The 17,817-nt window shown below is 39.7% G+C and overlaps 1 pseudogene; it reads right to left on the bottom strand.

The window, feature by feature from the left end:
- Positions 1 to 224: 224 nt before the first annotated feature.
- Positions 225 to 17,817, bottom strand: LOC115437994 (junctional protein associated with coronary artery disease-like; annotated as a pseudogene).

The following is a 17,817-nucleotide window of genomic DNA, read 5'->3' as shown; positions in this document are numbered from 1 at the left end:
ACTTCATTTCACTCTCTTAGATTTAAAGCACTAGAAAATTATGTATACTCTCAATATGATACTATACAGACATATGATATTTTCAGCTTGATAGAAGTGCGGAGAAATAAAATTTCATGGTTAAATACAAAATACTCTTAAAATATTTAAAATATACTTTATTTTGTACATTATGAAACTGATTAACAATTATGATGATAAAAAAAAATATATTCCATGAAATGACGTCTCTTTGCGGTACAGATGAATGAACATAGATATATACCATGAAGTAAAGGACCCACCCCCTATTAAACGCCCAAATACCCTGACACAACTCCATATCCCTGTAATATGATTTGAATGAAATGTTCGCATTAGAACTCCTGACAATGGTTCCTATAGGTAGCTCCACTACACCACTGAGCTGTTTGTACAACAATATTGCTCTACAAATCTTTTTTTTTCTTTTTTTTTTTTTTTTTTTTGCTATATCCATATATCCATCTTAAATGTTTATCAAAGTTGCCGGCCACCACTTAAATTTAGTCTGTGCCTTTTTATTGCTTCCTGAAATTACCTGGAAATGGGAGCTTTACATCTGATTGATCAGGGCACTAACCCAGGATTTTACCTGATCTAATCCAAGAAACACATCTAGTTAAAAAAGGCAACTCTTCCCCCTCCAGCTTGAACCAGTACATTGTAGAATAGGTCATTAATCTATCATGTTATACAGTATAGAAAAGCTCTTCACTGAAGAGCCCTATGGGGTTATGTTTACAATGTGTACAAAAGCAATGAGACAGGGCACAATGTTGTTGATTTTTTTTCCTTAAAAAAAGAAAGGCTGATTGATCTAATCTGAAAATTAAAAACAGTTCTTAAGCCAGAGACAGTGTTTTCCAGTCCTCAAACAGCTGTCGCCTCACCACGACAATCAGATAAGCAGTTAATTTTGGTGTAGTTTAAATGCAACAGAAGAGGTTGTGAGACTAACCCTCCTAAGTCTAAGGTAAGTAAAAGAGAATCGCTTACATTCATATCCTTAACAGCTCGCCCGTAAACAAACAAGATTTGTTCAATATGCAAAGAATGCCTTGACTGTATTCACTATGGACATTTCAGAAGTTCTAGTATGCGCGACAGAATTGCATAATGTCTGCCAATGAGAAAAGCATAGGGAGGATACAATAGAAAGGACAAGCCGCTACAAGAAGACTAACTAGTAGAAACCCTAGAAGAGAATGGGCTCGGGGATGGAGGACAGATCGGGAAGGTGGGAAGTTTGTTTAGGGAGACTGTTTGGGAAAGGGTGGGGAAAGGGTTGGAAGTTGCCCTGCAAGTTAAAGGGGGCACCTCCCTTTGGCAGTGGAACAGCACTCTTAGTAGTCAACGCAGCGCAGAGGGTGAGGGTGTACACAATGCTCTTGTCGGACAAGAAGGCCATTTCAGTGTCAAGATGAGATGAAGGCATTCTAGTAGGCAGCCAGGTCACAGTGTTGGAGCTAAAAACCTCAGATGGAGATGATGGACGCAGTCTTTCTACTCTGTCTCCACTCCACTGGGATCATGGGGTTCTTCTAGGACATAAAGAAAAAACAACATACATAAGAAGGTATTTACCTCTGCAGCTGGTTTTGTCTAATATGTAAGTTATCACAGTTATCTAAGCTGAAAAAGAACAATATAGTGCTTATAAACAGGGGAGGATGGATGAAAATCTGACACAGTAAAGAAAGCAACAAGCCAAAAAAAAAACAAAAAAAACAGAACAATAAATAAATTTGTTGTAGGTATGAGCAAGGGCTGGGCGATGCGTTCAGAAATGTTGTCAAATTAGAAATCTTCATATCAGATGACATTGGTAATTATTACAGTAACTGTTAAATTGCTATTCCTCTCAAACCATACTGTTATTTGTGGTTTTAAACTATTCATAACAGATGAAATGTGATGAAAATGTCGTAAAGGACACAAGATAAAAATCCAACAGTAGAACTTTTCACAAAACTAGATATGGAAATTTCACAACACTTATAATTTTGGGAACACAGTGGAGCACTGTCGCCTCACAGGTCCTGGGTTTGATTCCAACACCGGTCAAAAGGGGGACCTTTCTTTGTGGAGGTTGTATGTTCTCCCCATGTCTGCATGGGATCTGTCTTGGTTGATCTAAATTGCACCTACGTATGAATGGTTGGCATGTCCAGGGTGTACCCCACCTTCCCCCAGTGGTAGCTGGGATAGGCTCCAGCACCACTGCAACCCTCTCTAATTGTTTTTGCAGGAAAACAGCAAAATACTTTTGTGTTTTTTTGTGTGCTGTAGATAATGATTTATACAAAATAGAAAAGTATGCCATGAAAATTATTATCGCATTACAAAAATATGTTGCAAGAATTATAATTATCATTTTATTGCCCAACCTTACTGAAAATTCCCTCAATTCTGACAACAATGGATATAGAAACACCCTGAAGTGGAAACAAACATTAATAAGATATTGTTTCAGGCACGATTCAACAAAATCTAGGGCACATTATGACTATTGTAACACAGAGACTTAGATTTCAAATGGCCATAAAATTTTAACTTCCAATTAACATTTTGAATTCTTCTGCCATCAGTAAATTTCACACACACACACACACATAATATATTATTGTATATTTAATCTCAAAACATCACTATGGTCTGTGGACATGGGCAGAGCAAATATATGACCCATTAAACAAGTACAAGAGAGATACATGTTTTACTTAAGGGAGAAACAACAGGGGTGCACATTACTTTGCCAAAAGAAAAGATACCTTACATCATAATTGTGGGTTGCTATACATTAAAAAGATAAATGATATCAATTATTTGACAAGTGAATTATGAGAAAATATCTCTGAATGACATCAAGATCTTGCAAATTATCAGAACAGCTAAGTCTAGTAATCAATAATTGTCATGTGGAAAGTGTTGAAGAAAATGCAGAAAAATGTTTACATAAAATAGGGATATAAAAATGATTTTTTTTAAAAATTGGTGTACATTATTATTATTAATAAGTAATAATAGGCCTAATAACAACAACAACAACAACAATGATATATAATAATAATTAATAATAATAATATATCTTTTGTATTTTACTTTTACTGGTTCTTTATATCAATATTTCTGTGGCAAATCTTTTTTGTTTTTCGAGTAGTTTCTATGTTATGAGACAATGACTGACAAATAGATTTAACTTTTCTTATAATTTCAGGACTCTAATCTTGTAATTATGAGATTTTATCACATAATAACACTGTGCTGTCTATTTTTGTGTATTCATTACAAGCTAGTAAATCATAATTACAAAGTAAGGTGCTTTCTTTTGGGAATGCAGTCGGCTTTTGTAACTTGCAAAGAGTTCACACAGAAATCCACTGTATCCATCTCCAATCTGTAGTTTCTTACCTGAGTGAGATGACTCCTCCTCAGCTTGCAGCCCTGTCTCCTCAGAGACCTGATGTGAATGAGTGACCTCTTGATCATTTTCATTGTCTGTTTGAGGGGTAAGGAGGGCTTCTTCTACTCGCTCACCCTTGCCCTCGCCCTCGCCTTCGCCCTCTGCCTCTGTCTCCCCTTCCCCAGAGTCAGTACTCCTGATGCTCAAGCGTCTCATACGATACATAACGTCCACCTCCCTCATCCGTGACAGTCGCTCAACTGCCACTCGGCCTGGAGAAATAGCAAGTTTGTTCTGCAGGGCTTCGATTCGAGAGGTGAGGCCCCTGCTTCTCCTCTCACCCTCCAAGCTAAGAGAAAGCCTGCGATCGAGGTTTGGGGGTACTGAAAGTGGCAGTCTGTCTGGTGGAAACTCCGGTAACCCTGGGTGGTCTCGTCCCAGATGAGTCTTTAGACCAAGTCTATGCTCTGGGACAGCAAATGGCTTCTTCTCTTGCTCCTGCTTGTCGTCCGTCACTGTACTGTCTTGTCCCTCACGCTCACTTTTCTCTTCAGCTCTCTGTTGATCTGCACTGCCTTCAGATGCTTCTCCTGTAATGGCTTCCTTTCCTTCACATTCCCCTTTTTCCCTCACTCCTTCACTAACACTCTGTTCCTCTGTGACTTGAGAGTCTGTAGACACGTCAGTCACTAATACTGTGGACGCCCCCTCCTCTGTAGATCCACTCCCTGCTATGCTTTCAGCAGGATTAACTGTACACAATTTGTCCAGGTTTTCTACTTGAGCATTGTCTGTTTTTTCACCCCCACCCACATTTTCCTCTGTCAGTAAATGCTGTTCCATTGTTTCAGCACACAGGTCAGACCCTGACTTATTCAAGTTTGAGTCATTTGGGTCCTGTGTTTTTGTATCCTCTGCTTGACTTTCTAATGCAGCACATTGCGGTGGACTGCTTTGATTGGCTGAGCTGTCTGAGCTGTTCTCCTCATGAAGTGGAGGCAGTGGGCCCTGTCTCATCTGATTCTCAAGTTCTCTTTTGCAAATAGGGCATTCCTCCTCTGATTCAACACCTAGATCTTGAATAGTCTCATCACCAGGTTTAGACGTCCCTGTAGATGCTTTGTTGACATCTGTTGAGTCTCTAGACTGACGCAAAGCCTGGCATATGTCCTCATAGTCAGGAGGACTAGTGAGCGTAGAGGCGTCCTGCATGGGCTGTCTATCTGCCCATGGCACCTCTGCTGCTGTGGTGTGCGTAGTTGGACTGAAGTCACAAAGTGGTGTCTCAATAGGCTCATCCGGCAAGTCTAGTTTTACTGTCCTTCCATCGTTGCTTCGTCTACGTGAAAGATGCGCAACAACCCTGTATTCTCTAAAGCCTGTCTCTCGGGGCGGGACAGGGAGCTCCTCCCTAAGCTGCTTGCTGAAAGTTACTGATTTTGTCGCAGGCCTGGAGAAGGCGCTTTTAACCTCCCTGTATTCTGGATCAACAGACCAACTAACTGCACTACGCCGCAAGCTGCTGGGCTTGTTGAGAGGTTCTGATGTCAATCGGATTTTGATACGCTCGGGAATTTGAACAGAACCATTTGGGGCTTTATTGCTGGCAGTGCCTAGCTCCAAGATGTCTTTGTAGGCCTCATTGAGGTCTTCTATGCACTTGTCAACGCTGGGCTGCTTGCTGCTCTGCTGCTGTTGATCCTGGACTTCTTTTTTGATGTTCTCCAGCTCTTTCACAGCATCCCATGTTCGCTGGCTGGCTGGTTTAATCACAAATTGGTCAAATGCCTCCTTCCCACTGTTTGCTGCTGGTTTGGTCTCCTCCACATTTCCTGAGGGTGGTACTGCTGGCTGCTGAGCTGTGCTCTTGTTCAGCTGGTTGGAGAAAGTGGCGGTTAGGGAAAAGGCGCTGTTGCTGGACAGTTTTAGGCTCTTCACTCCCTTTATAGGAAAACTGAAGGCAGTGCCCACACACTGCTGCTATCAGGTGGAACTTCAGTGTTGGGCGGCAGGATCTTGTGCTTCCTTGTCATCAGGGGCAGGTTTCCGGGCCTCTGGGCTTGTTTGTGTTTCCTGGTCTCGATACTGGTTTGCAGGCCAGGATCCTGACAATTTCAGCTCCTTGTAATGGTTTTTAGGTGGTCTACAGGATACTTTTTTAAACATTTTGCTGCTTGCTCTGCTGCTTGTTTTGCTGCTTGCTATGCTACCAGTTAGTGCTTGCAGCTCAGCCTCAGCTGAAGATGTGCTTTGGAGACTTTGGTTTGTTAAATGGCCAGTTTTGTTGTTACTAGGACTATCCGCCGGGTCTGGTGACTTTTCATTGTTGTTATTTTGATCACGAATTGTACCTGTGAGCTGCGGAGTTACAGGGACAGACACCAAACAAAAAATTGTCTCACTAAGTCTCTTTTTTAGATTCTTGGATTTGTCTTTTTCAGGTGGTTCAGGTTGTTCCACCTTTTTTACTTCTGTCACTATTTCAGAGACACCCTGGTCAACCGACTTACATGGGGGAGGGGGTGGTTTACCTAGAATTGAAGAGGGAAAAAACTGACTACGATTTTGTTCTGGACCTGCACTTTCACTTTTTCTGATTCCCCTGTTGCTCCATCGATTACTGCTGTCGTTGTCATTGAGAGCTGTTTTGCGGTTGTCAGTATTAAGAGCTGGCCCCTGTTGGGGAGGAAAGGCACTATCAAGTGTAGATTGTCCTAAAGTCTTAGCGGAAGGAATCTCTTTGTTGACGTTTCGGATCTTGTCTGAGTCAGTGAGAGAATTTCCGCTAGGCCCTCCTGAGGTTTGTTTTCACTCTTGGGTCTTCAGTGGGTAGTTGACGGGCATGACTTGGTTGTTCTTCATGTCCAGAATGCACCTGTTTCCGTAGGACGCACCACGATCTCCATAATGTTCCAGCCACGAAGTACTTGTCTGTCTGGAAAACCACCTTCCAGGATCTGACATAGGCATCTGCAAAGCTTCTGCTCTCCATCTTAGATTTGCCATTTCATTCCGGTTAATTGAAACTGTTCTAGGGGGTGGGGGTCTTTTATAAGATGGGGGTGGGATGTAGCCTGGAGGCTCCATTCCAGAGATGGCAGAGTGTTGTGCGAAATAGTCTTGTCTCTCACTCCTAGTATAATAGATAGACCTGTCTTTTTGTTTGGCACCCTGGTCCTATAGCGAGCATTTCTGCGCTACCCATTGTCTGCTGGTGAATCTCATAGGACGGAGGCTTTAAAGGCCTGCTGAACCGGGCTTTGGTAAAAGTGCAACATGGCTGCTTGGCCCGGCATTCCTGCCCCATCGGTCCCTGCCAAGAGCACCGCTGTAGACATACCTACTATAAGGCCCAGAGAAGACAGTACTGCTTAGCCTTTGTCTATCAGGTAGGCTTGGCCTGGATGGAATAAGCTCTCTACAGGTCATTTCCATCAGGTGACAAAAACTCGGGAAGAGACTGAGACTTGCTTTAGTTCTAGGGTGAAAAATCCCTCAGGTGTCCTCAGACGGTACTGGTCCTGAGCCCACCTCTCCCATCCCCATCTGACAATTGTCTGCCCAGGCCCACAGCGGGCCTCCACTCCTCTGTACCAAGGCTCTGGCACTTCCTCTCCCCAGTTACTCTTAACTGACCAGGGGCTGAATCGGGGTCCCGCAGCCATGAAATGTCCTCCCATAGCTGCTGCGCTTGTCTCTCGGCCCTGTGTTCTTCTGCTGTTAATAGGGCCTGTGGCCTCCATGCAGCAGCAGAGGCCCTCAGCTCCCTGCCATCAGCATAGTCCAGAAGGATGCTGAAGTCCTGTCCTCTCCTCCGCCAATAGGAAACATCCCTCTCATCATGGCTCAGTGGTTCTGAGTAAGTTAAACTAGGAACATCATAGAACCTGTAAATGAAGAAAGGCTTATTGTTACTAAAACATTTACCCTTAAACAAATGAGAATGACATTAAGTTACAGTATTTGTCAGGTCTGACGCTTTTTTAAATTTTACACAAAGTCATGAAAGGCAGAGCTAGCAATTCCAATCAATACACTTTTTTTTTTTCAAATTCAGGGAATATCTCCTCAGTATCCACTAGCTATACTGTTCTGTGTATGTGCTGAAAAAAATGATGTTTGTACACAACACAGGTTTTGGCTCATCCACACAAGACTAATCCAGGCTGGAATACGCCTCCCTGTTGCTGAGTGGGCTGGAATCCAGTTAGTGTGTAATACCACCGACTGCCATTAGATGCTGGCAATTCAATTGGATGATTAGATCTTATTGCTTTTTTTTGGACTCTCTAAAAAGTGTACTTGTGTTGATTTTTAAAAAAATATTGTGAAAGGATTTGATGTCTGCCATGTGGGCTATGATTGTCAGACATCTTGCTCACCTTTTGAGCTGGACCGAGCTCTCTACTAGAGTAGTTATGATTAATAAGCTGTACTAATATTCTCTCAAGGGACTTGATTAAGCAACTTTTTATTGACGTTACCTCTGCATAATTGGAGAGCTATTAGCATAACCTAGGCACAATAGGTTATCTTGCTGCTAATTAGCCAGATGACCTGCTAATTAGTGTATTTATACATTACCCAACTTAATATAATTTTTTTTTCTAATAAAGCTGTATGTGGTACCATTTAGTAAGTAGCGAAAATTTCTAAATGGTTTTTAAAATAGTTCTTTGTTTGCATCGTGGTCACCCCCATCACCCCTCATGTTTTCTTCAGATCCACCAAGTGGTCTAAATATACTGATGAATAATATAATACAAACTTGAAGCTTCGGCACAAGGCAAGGTGGAATTTTGGTTGCCAAGCTTCTGACAGTGGACTGAAAGGAGGGATGTGTTAAAATATCAAGATTTGCTTACCCCGCCTTTAATTTTCAACACATCACACAAACACTGTTTTGTGCCAGGAAAATAAGTTAATTACACTTTGACAGAAGTAATAATATTTCCATTTTAAATCAGGGGCAAAAGTTCTGAATTTTAAGTGTAGAAACTGATGAAATGTTTGTTTGGTTTTTTGGAAATAAAAATATGGCATTAAATGTGATGAGTAACATATAGAGCAAACCAAAAAAAAAACATTATCATAATCTATTAAATGATTAGAAGACATAAGCATAGCAACACTTACACCGTCCTTTGGAAATGTTGTCATTTTAAGTCTGTAATCTTATACTGTATCCTGCTTGTGCAGTATCCTTCTCCTGTCAATCATATATTTTGGCTTTGGCAATATTGGTTTTACAACAGAACTTAATTGAGTAGAGCCAGCACATGAGACAGAAGTGCTTAAGTCAGCTGCTTCCTTGAAGACGTCTTGAAACCGTGATGCCACTGCAATATGATCTGCATATTAAATTGTGCTGACCTTATCTTGGAAGTTGGTCGTCTGGACGGTGGCTGTAGCTCTTAAAGAAAGTCTAAGGAAAAACATTCCATTACCTGATCTGACGCAAAATCATGTGTACCTCCTTCTTCTCTGTGTAATTGATCACATAATTCAGTTAGGAGGATGTAACCTTTTTGGAAATACAGCACGACCTTCTCATAAATTATAAACTTAGAAAACGCTGCTTCAGTGTGTCAGAATAAAACATGTAGTTTAGCTTGGGGTACACTGAGAAAAAAGACATCCCTTTTGATTGTTGCTAGGGAGAATAGCTCAGCGATTCCGGTAATTTTGCTAAAACTAACATCAAATGGCAACTGCATGGTGAGTAACTGTAGGCATGTTCATAACAGTGGTTCCACTTTAGAGTGATAAAACACTGCTGCCTGGAGATAATTTTAGTAATGGTTTTAATTTTCAGCTCTTAGGCGCATGATATATCTGGAATATATGTTGCACTGCCAAAACAATTATCTCAAAAAACCACACAGTTACAATTTAAGCATAAAATATCACATCCTTGCCTCTCTGCATTCTCTGCAAGATTACATAAAATAGACAAAACACATTAAGAAGGATTGGTAGTAGTAGAATAGTAGATTGGTTAAGAGTAACAGATATTTTAAATGAAAAATATCCATATGTTATTACATTTAATTTTTTAATTGTTCAACAGGCTACATTCCTGGTAGTATTGTTGTTGTAACATATAGAGAAGCCGTTTGAATACCACTTAATATTCCCCGAGCAGTAGTCAGTTATTTATAATTGAATAAGCATGTATGTTGTAATCTTTGCTGGAATAGAAATGTAACCACTGAAATAAAGTAAATCAATTACCTTATCCGGGGTAGATTTATGAAACAGCCAGATAAGGACAGTGATTTGCAGATTGCAGTTCCATAAGACTTATCATTAGACATATAATGATAAAAATATCTCACAGACATTTTACAGTACAATTTTGCAAAATATCAAAAACACAGAACTCATATCTGGATGAAATATGTGATCACTTTAAAGAGAGTCATTTCATATCTGCACTGCACAAAACCACTGGTAGTCACTTGACTCATTCAATTTAAGCAGCAATGTCAATGGATCATCCTCAGCAGCATATGCTACTGTATGGCTGAGGGGAGCCGCGCTGTGCACACTTGCCCAGCAACATGCTTACATCACAGAGCACGTGCTGGGCGTCATTCAGTGTGCCAGTGTTTACGTGGAGTGATTACACGCCTGTCTTGAGGCATGTTCAGTGCTCCTCAGTTTGCTTACTGTCTAGTGCTGCTGTTTACATCTGCCTTGCCTGGTGGAGGCTGCAAGACGATACCAGTGCATGGGTGGGCTCCACAGAGACATAAGCCACCTCTCCACACAGGCATGTAAACAACTCCAACGAGTCCAAAGGCACCTTTCATAATTCCTCATATCCCAGCATAAGATGTGTCAGTGGTGCTGCTGCAGCCACAGTGTTCTGCAGCTCTGAAAGGAGGGGAAGGAAAGAGGAGGAAGGAAAAAAACCCTACGCAGTGCAGACTCAGTTTTGCATGCAATACCAAAGGGCCCCAGTGAGAAGGGGGGAAAAAGAAGAACGTAAAGGGTGTGGGGATTGCAAGAGACATGGAAAAAAAAAAAAAACACTCACCCACTATCTGTAGCAAGAGAATCACCCAAGGGCTGAGCGTCACCTAGGATACCGATGCCGGCTTCTTTTCTCCTTTGGTTCCTTTCTCCGCTCTCGTTGTCTATGGCGGGGTAGCCCTTCACCAGTGCCTGCCTGCTGCCATAGATGCCTGTGATAGATGCCCCCCGGTCCACCTCATACCCGTTCAGTGTCCCCCGGCCAGCCCTGTTGTCCACAAGTTCACGCTGGCAGTCAGCAGGACGCTTGTCATAAGGCGTGGCAGACGGAGGGCCGCTCTTGGGCAATTTATATCCATGCGAAATGAGGAGGTCCTCCACACTGTACATTGTGGTGTCTCTCTCACTTCTGGGCAGGAGGGCAAAGGTGGGTGTGTTGCCTTATGCGCAGTGCTGCTGGTGGAAGCTGGTGCACGGTTGCTCAGCAGAGGCCATCACTGAAGGGAGCACAAGGGAGGGGAAAAGGAAACATGTGAAAAGGATTATTTGTGCATGCACCTACAATGAAGATGTGTCATGGTCAACACATTAGCCGATGTTAGAAGACAGGGTTTGTTTGCATATGTTTACATTCCTGCTGGAGATTTGTTCATATATTACGTTTACATCATGGACTATGCAGAACACTTGGTGAATGGGGAAGGGCTGTGCACAGGGAGGAATCGGATGTGAAGATACATATCACGATACAAAGATTACTACACATTAAATTGTGACGTATTACTATATATAGGTATCTATTCTACAAATCTGAATCTCACTTAATTTATCCGTCATAGTTTAAACGACACATCACCCTATGCATAAAATCTGACTAAAACAGTTTGGTTTTTATGTATTAAAATAGTGTACATTTGCATTTATTACAGCCCCTGTAACATTATACGCTACAATTTAGTCACAACATAAAATAAACCAAGAGATGGGCTTCTGTCCAGCTGGGTTTATTTGTTTGTTAAATTTTTCATACTTGGGACAAGTGGAAAAGTTGGTGTACCAATAAAAGGTCATTGCAAATAAGCACAATTAATTGAATAATTCTGTGTCTGCATGAATAAATTGACAACAATGTTGAGTTACCAACATAGATAATCAAAATAGATTGAAATGGCAAAAAAAAAATGGTATGTATCAAGAGCTGCACAAATAAATGTTACACCATGGTTTTGACAAACTGTTGACAAGTTTGAAACATTTACATTTACAAACAGACCAGTTCAGAAGCAGCTTCAAGATTTTGTCAAAGTAGATACATCTGTCATCTCTCAGTCACATCTCAACAAGGCAGTTTGAGAAAGAATGGAATAGTACATATAACTGGCAAACTTTCAAACCATGATGATGATGATGATGATGATGATGATGATGATGATGATGACCAAAACGACGATGACAAACCAGTTGTTAATAGTGTCATAACAGTGCTTGATTTATTGAATAGATTTCCCGAAAATTTGGTAAATTTTTGTCAATGTATTTGAATGTCAGACACAAATACTGCCTGTTAAGTATTAATTCAAAATGGATGCAGTATTTTTGAGAATGGACTCAGTATCAAAAAGTATGATACTATGATATCCAGGTGTAAAGATATTTTCTTAGACTCAATACAGCTGACCAGTGTTAAACTACATCAATTTTAAATAATGAATATGAAATATGTTCAACCATTTGCAAATCTCATCCACAACATACACAGGAAACAATGTAAAAGCACTGATTGCATTAAAAAAGTTAGAACTTTGTATATTTATATAACAGCTTTCTTAGACTACTACAGTATGTCAATAAGTAGATTGTATTTATACTTCCAGGTTCTTGTCAATACACAGCCCTACCGTCTTGTACACAGATATGATTTATTTAAAAGTATGTTGTGTAAAGGTGCACTCCACTTCTTTTAAAAACCTTATCTATTTTCAGTCCAATTGATATTTCTTAATGAGGGCCTAGTTCAATGCTGGTACAAGAACAAGAGCGACTCTTTGTGTGTTACATATAATAAAATGCCTCAATCTTAAATTAAGCTAAGAGGTTATATTTTATTAATAACCATACGTTCTCTGAGCCCAGAAACATAAGGAAAAGGGACTATTCAGTCTAATCTGCTTCACATAATCTACACTGCCCACTTTCTCTGTGCTGTGTGTCAGCATTCACTGTGAAAGGCCATTAGTTGCCAGTATTTCTTCTATGGTAATGGTGTCAGGAAAAATATCATTGATTACATGTTATTTAAGTAATTCAGTTCCTGATTTATAACACCCAGTTCAAAGTTGAAGTCTAACATGCAGTGTTAACAAAAGATACTAGATAATGCATAACTGAGAAAAAAAAAGCAGAGTTTAGACTGAAAAAGGCAAGTTAAAAATAGGTTAAGAAACAAAAGAGACGAAATCAAATGAGATTTTTTTAAAGTTTTTTTTTTTTTTTTTTTTTTTTTAAACTTCAGTGTGAAGAGCCTCAGTTGTTTGTGAGTTCATGTGTGTGTTCATGTGTGAGTGCGAATGCAAAAGCAGCCCTGCCTGTCTGATATATTAATTAGTGGCTATAACAGTCTGTCCTGCCTGGAGATGACAGCGAATGGCTTATAAAACAGTAACGCCGTGATCAAAGGCTTTGCACACATTAGCGTTTTGGCTAATCATGTTTGTGCTTGAATACTGGCCCGCTATTCATGTCCCATAAAAAAAGGTGTCAGTTAAACGATAAGCACATTGTTGAATCCAAACGTAAGCATTCGAACAGGCTTAGTGCATACCATGTCTGGTACTTTAATAAAGAGAAGGCATGATCATAGCAAACATTTATTTTTAACAGAAAATGCAAAGCTCCCTTTCTACTTTTTTATATATAGATCTTTGTATAAAAATGTATAAGAAATTAATCATAATAACTGAGTAGAGCCAATCACTCCACTTTCACCATACTGTTGTATTTGTAAGTGTGTTCAGTGTATGGACTTTACCAACAATAATGAAGAGTAATCATAAAGGTCCAGTGTATTTAAGGGACTTAGGTGAATTTAATCACAGAAATGTAATATTATATTCAGAATGATCATTTAATTGGTGTATAATCACACAAAAATGAAAAGAGTTTTGCTTTTGCACCCTTAGAATAACTTCATATCTACAGAGGGACCAGGCTGCATCTCCTGAAATCTACCATGTTTCTACTATGTTTCTTTTTTTTGTTATAATAGTCATCCAGCATGAAAGTGCTTTACCATCACCTACTGTGTTTGAGTGTGAACCAAAGATTTTTTTTTTTAAATCCCACAATGGAAAAAACCTCTTCCTGTAAAGAGGGACTTCTGGAAGTTTTGCAGTCACTATAGGGAATGGTGAGAGGCAGGTTTCAGTGGGTTGCAGTCTGTCACTTCACCACTAGATGCTGCCACACAGAAGCTCCAAAAAAGTCTAGTGGTATTTTCTATTTCTTTTAATATCAACATTTGACCCTGTGGACTAAAACCAATTGTGAATTCATAGCACTAATAAGTATTGTGTTTCATTTATACAGAGTCAAACTACAGTAAAAATCCCCTGTATTGTGCGTTTATCCATTACCTAATACAGCCTATTTCTGTGCGCTAATGCTAAAGATACATTTCTGTTGTTCATAATCTATTAAGAGCACTTCATTACAGACCAATATCATTGCTTTGAGTAATATGTTCTTCATTATAGTAAACATGGACGATGCAGTTCATTTCATCATTAATAGTATAAATAGTATATATATACACCAAGTCAATATGCACCAAAACAAATAGGCTTAACCATTTACCTCCCTTTAAATAAGATTGGCCAAAATGACAATCATCATGTACATCTATTTTTCATTAAAAAGGACTCAAAGGGATCTAGTCACAGAAATGGAATATTATATTCAGAATTATATTTTTATTGACGTATAATGACACAAAATGAGAATTGTTTTGTGTTAGTTCTCTTAGAATGAGTCAATAACATCTGTGTTACATCAAAAGGAACCAACTTTGGGCTAAGAACTACAGAGACTGAAGGGGAAGTGGAAAATACTGTTGTGTGTGTGTGTGTGTGTGTGTGTGTGTGTGTTGTGTGTGTGTGTGTGTGTATATATATATATATATTTTTTTTTTTTTTTTTTTTTTCTCTCCATTTGTTGACATTAATGGACTTTTAAGATGATAGTCAGCCCTCATTCATGTTTATGAACACATCAAGATATAAACTGTTGACATTTATTTATTTATTTATTTATTTATTTATTTAACAGGGACATTGTACATTGATTCACATTGCTGTAAATGCCCCAGAGTTACCCTAATGACTATTTTTCATCTGCAGTCCCTGGACAGATGTTGAATTGTCACCCTAAAAGGTATGTCATGTAACTTATGTGATCCAGATATATCTTTTTTTGTCACAAAGCTTACATAGAATAGACATTAATGCAGAAAAACATTAACAGCAGTGAGATTTGTTCACAGTAACAGATATTTTAAAGTAAAACCATTCATATTTTATTACATTTACACTGGCTTACATTAAACTGTTTGTTCCTTATTCATGTAAGCTATTGAAAACAATAAATATACATATTCATTATTTATACAAGCTATGCATTCACTGTATCATAGGCTAGTGTAGAATTTTAAATGTAGATTGTAATGTATACATTTCCTGTATGTGCATGTTTGCAATAATATTAAATTACTTTATACTGAGCTGCAACTTTCAAGGTTCAGCATTTGATGTTTAATGATGAAGTTGTAGGTTGCTAAATAAATGACTACCCTTTCACCCTCCCCTATGGTGGCCACTCACTATAGTTTTGCTCACTCTGGTGATATTCACTCTGATAGTTGATGACAGAAATTCACTTGAATACTGGACACCATCTGCTACAAAAAAAAAAAAAGAAAGAATGAGAAGATGCAGGTCCATTCTAAGTAACTATAAAAACATGGTGAACTCCAAGAACAGTGACATGCTCCCCCCGTAGATATAAACAACTCATTCTAACGTAAATAAAAACACAAGAGGTCCCATTGTTATGCAATTATACACTAATGAAAACACAACTATTAGTATTATATTCCATTTCTGCAGTTTGATCCATCTAAATCTCACACTCTGGACCCATTAAAAAAGGTATTAAGAAATTAGACCACTGTACAACTGTTCATACTTCTAGAGTACAATTAATGGATAGTAGTCTGTTGTAAAAAGGATTTATTCTTTGAAATGGATTGTAAAAAATGCCTCCTCCTCTCTTGACCTTAAGGTGACCTTAACATTTCTTACTCCATAACTTTGTCCACTGTGCAGCTGGAAGTTGCCTCGGGTCTGGGAGCTTATTTCACACCATACAATTTACTGTAACACTTCAGACCAGCCTATAGCCTGGAGATAATAATTAATACTATCCAGATGTATACAGCTCAGCAGAAAATCTCCACTTTAAGACCACACTGTGTCTGTGCATCCATATTTTCAAGGACAACACATGTGAAAATGGATTAGCTAATTTGTAAATGTCATTGTAACTCACTTCAGTACACAAGCTTAAGCTGAAAATCCCCCCAAAAATCAGTATTCTAAAATCAGCATTTCACTAGAAGTCCAACTATCTGTGGCTCTTCAAGTGGAGGTAAGCAATTAACTAGTAAATTCAGCAAAAAATAAATAAATAAATAATCCTCCTGAATTAGCCAAATTCATACACTTCGTGACCAGTAACAACATGGGAAAAGTGTCCTCCTTGCCTTAACACAGAGTTTTTATCACAACGAACAGGCACACACTGGCCCTTTTTTGACAAGGTCACAGCTTCAAATGATTGCAGTGAGAATGAGGCACGTGAGTCTTTTACATAGCAACAACAAAACTCCTGTTATGAATAATTACAACACAATTGAATGCACATTATTGATGTGCCGAGGAATACAATAGTTGTGTCCTTTTGTGTGTCATAAGAATAAGGTCAGTTGTTACAAAAACTGATGAGACGACAAATTGCACTATTAAACAGTTGCGCCCATTCCTTCTGATCAATTCTGATGTGAGGAGGTTTCTTGGAGAGGTTTCCTTTTGCAGTTTGGAAACAACTTCAGGTTGGGTTGTTGAGTGTTTATTTTATTATTTGATTTTAAAAAAGATAATGTGTTGGTTTTTTTTTTTCTGGCCACTACCCACCCAACTTGCTTTCCTACCAGAGATGAAGAAGAACCCCCCCCCCAACATACACACACACACACACACACACACACACACTCCTACCAATGTACATCCAGGCCTAACATGCACAGGTAGTGGCCACTGTAACACATCAGCACAAGCAGGCAGCACCACCCTAACTGCTAAGGGAGTGTACCTACATCTTACCTAGTGACAGGGAAAACAGAGCAGCACAGATCAGGCCAATCATGGAAAAAACTGCATATGCAAACTCATTTAAAGCACATGTTCAGCGCGGATATAATAAATAGCACTTGGTCTCAACTAAGTCTGTCTAATTCCCAGAAAAACATCTCCCTCAGCATCATTCCCCCTGGATGATAACTCACAGTATGAATGAATAATGATCTGAAATAGAGCCGTTGTATCATAACACATGCTATCAATAATAAATCAGTGTTGGTGGATATCCGTCTATGCATGGATACAGTATGACCTACTCTAGCCTTGCTATAGCCTACCGCAGTGTTATATGGCACAGCCTACATTAAATTGACTGCTATGAAATGATTTTTCAAATCAGCCCCTAATACCTGCTTCGCCCAGTACCGCAAGTCCAGCGCTTTAGCACAGAAAAAAAAAAAAAAAAAAAAACACCGCCTGCACGCACAGTAAGTTGAAAATATACTCAGCGGTCATGTTTTGACGAAAGCCGCTTGGCCAAATCATAACCCTGTTGCAATTTTTTTTTTACCCCGACAAATGCACGCAGTACAGCAGCGAGCGCACATCCACGCCTCAGCAGCGGCAGCGGCTGAAGGCGCTGATCTGTCGAAGGGCGAACATTTTGAGGTGTGTGCAAGTTGACGCGCGGTTAACGAGCGAGGTTTTGCAGATGCGTCTTCGCTGACTGTGTGTTTACCAAGACCCGCTGCCCTGCGCTACCGTACAAGCAGAGGAGGCTACGTGAGCTACAGAGAAGACACAGCAAACCCCTCCCTAAGAAATTTAAGCCAGTTTGTAGGCACCAGAAAACCAGGAGACATTCATGCAGCAAAACATGACAGAGCATTGCAAAAGGCGGATTAGGGCGTAGCGGCACAGACAGACGCATACCTGGGAAGATGCTTGGCGCGGCCGTCGCAGTTCCCCTGCGCCCAGCTTCAGCTGCTGAGACTGAGAGCACTG

Source organism: Sphaeramia orbicularis, chromosome 17 (genome assembly GCF_902148855.1).
Source record: "Sphaeramia orbicularis chromosome 17, fSphaOr1.1, whole genome shotgun sequence".
Taxonomy (NCBI): Eukaryota; Metazoa; Chordata; class Actinopteri; order Kurtiformes; family Apogonidae; genus Sphaeramia; species Sphaeramia orbicularis.
The sequence above is the reverse complement of the archived record's forward strand: the minus strand, read 5'-3'. Positions and strand labels throughout refer to the sequence as shown.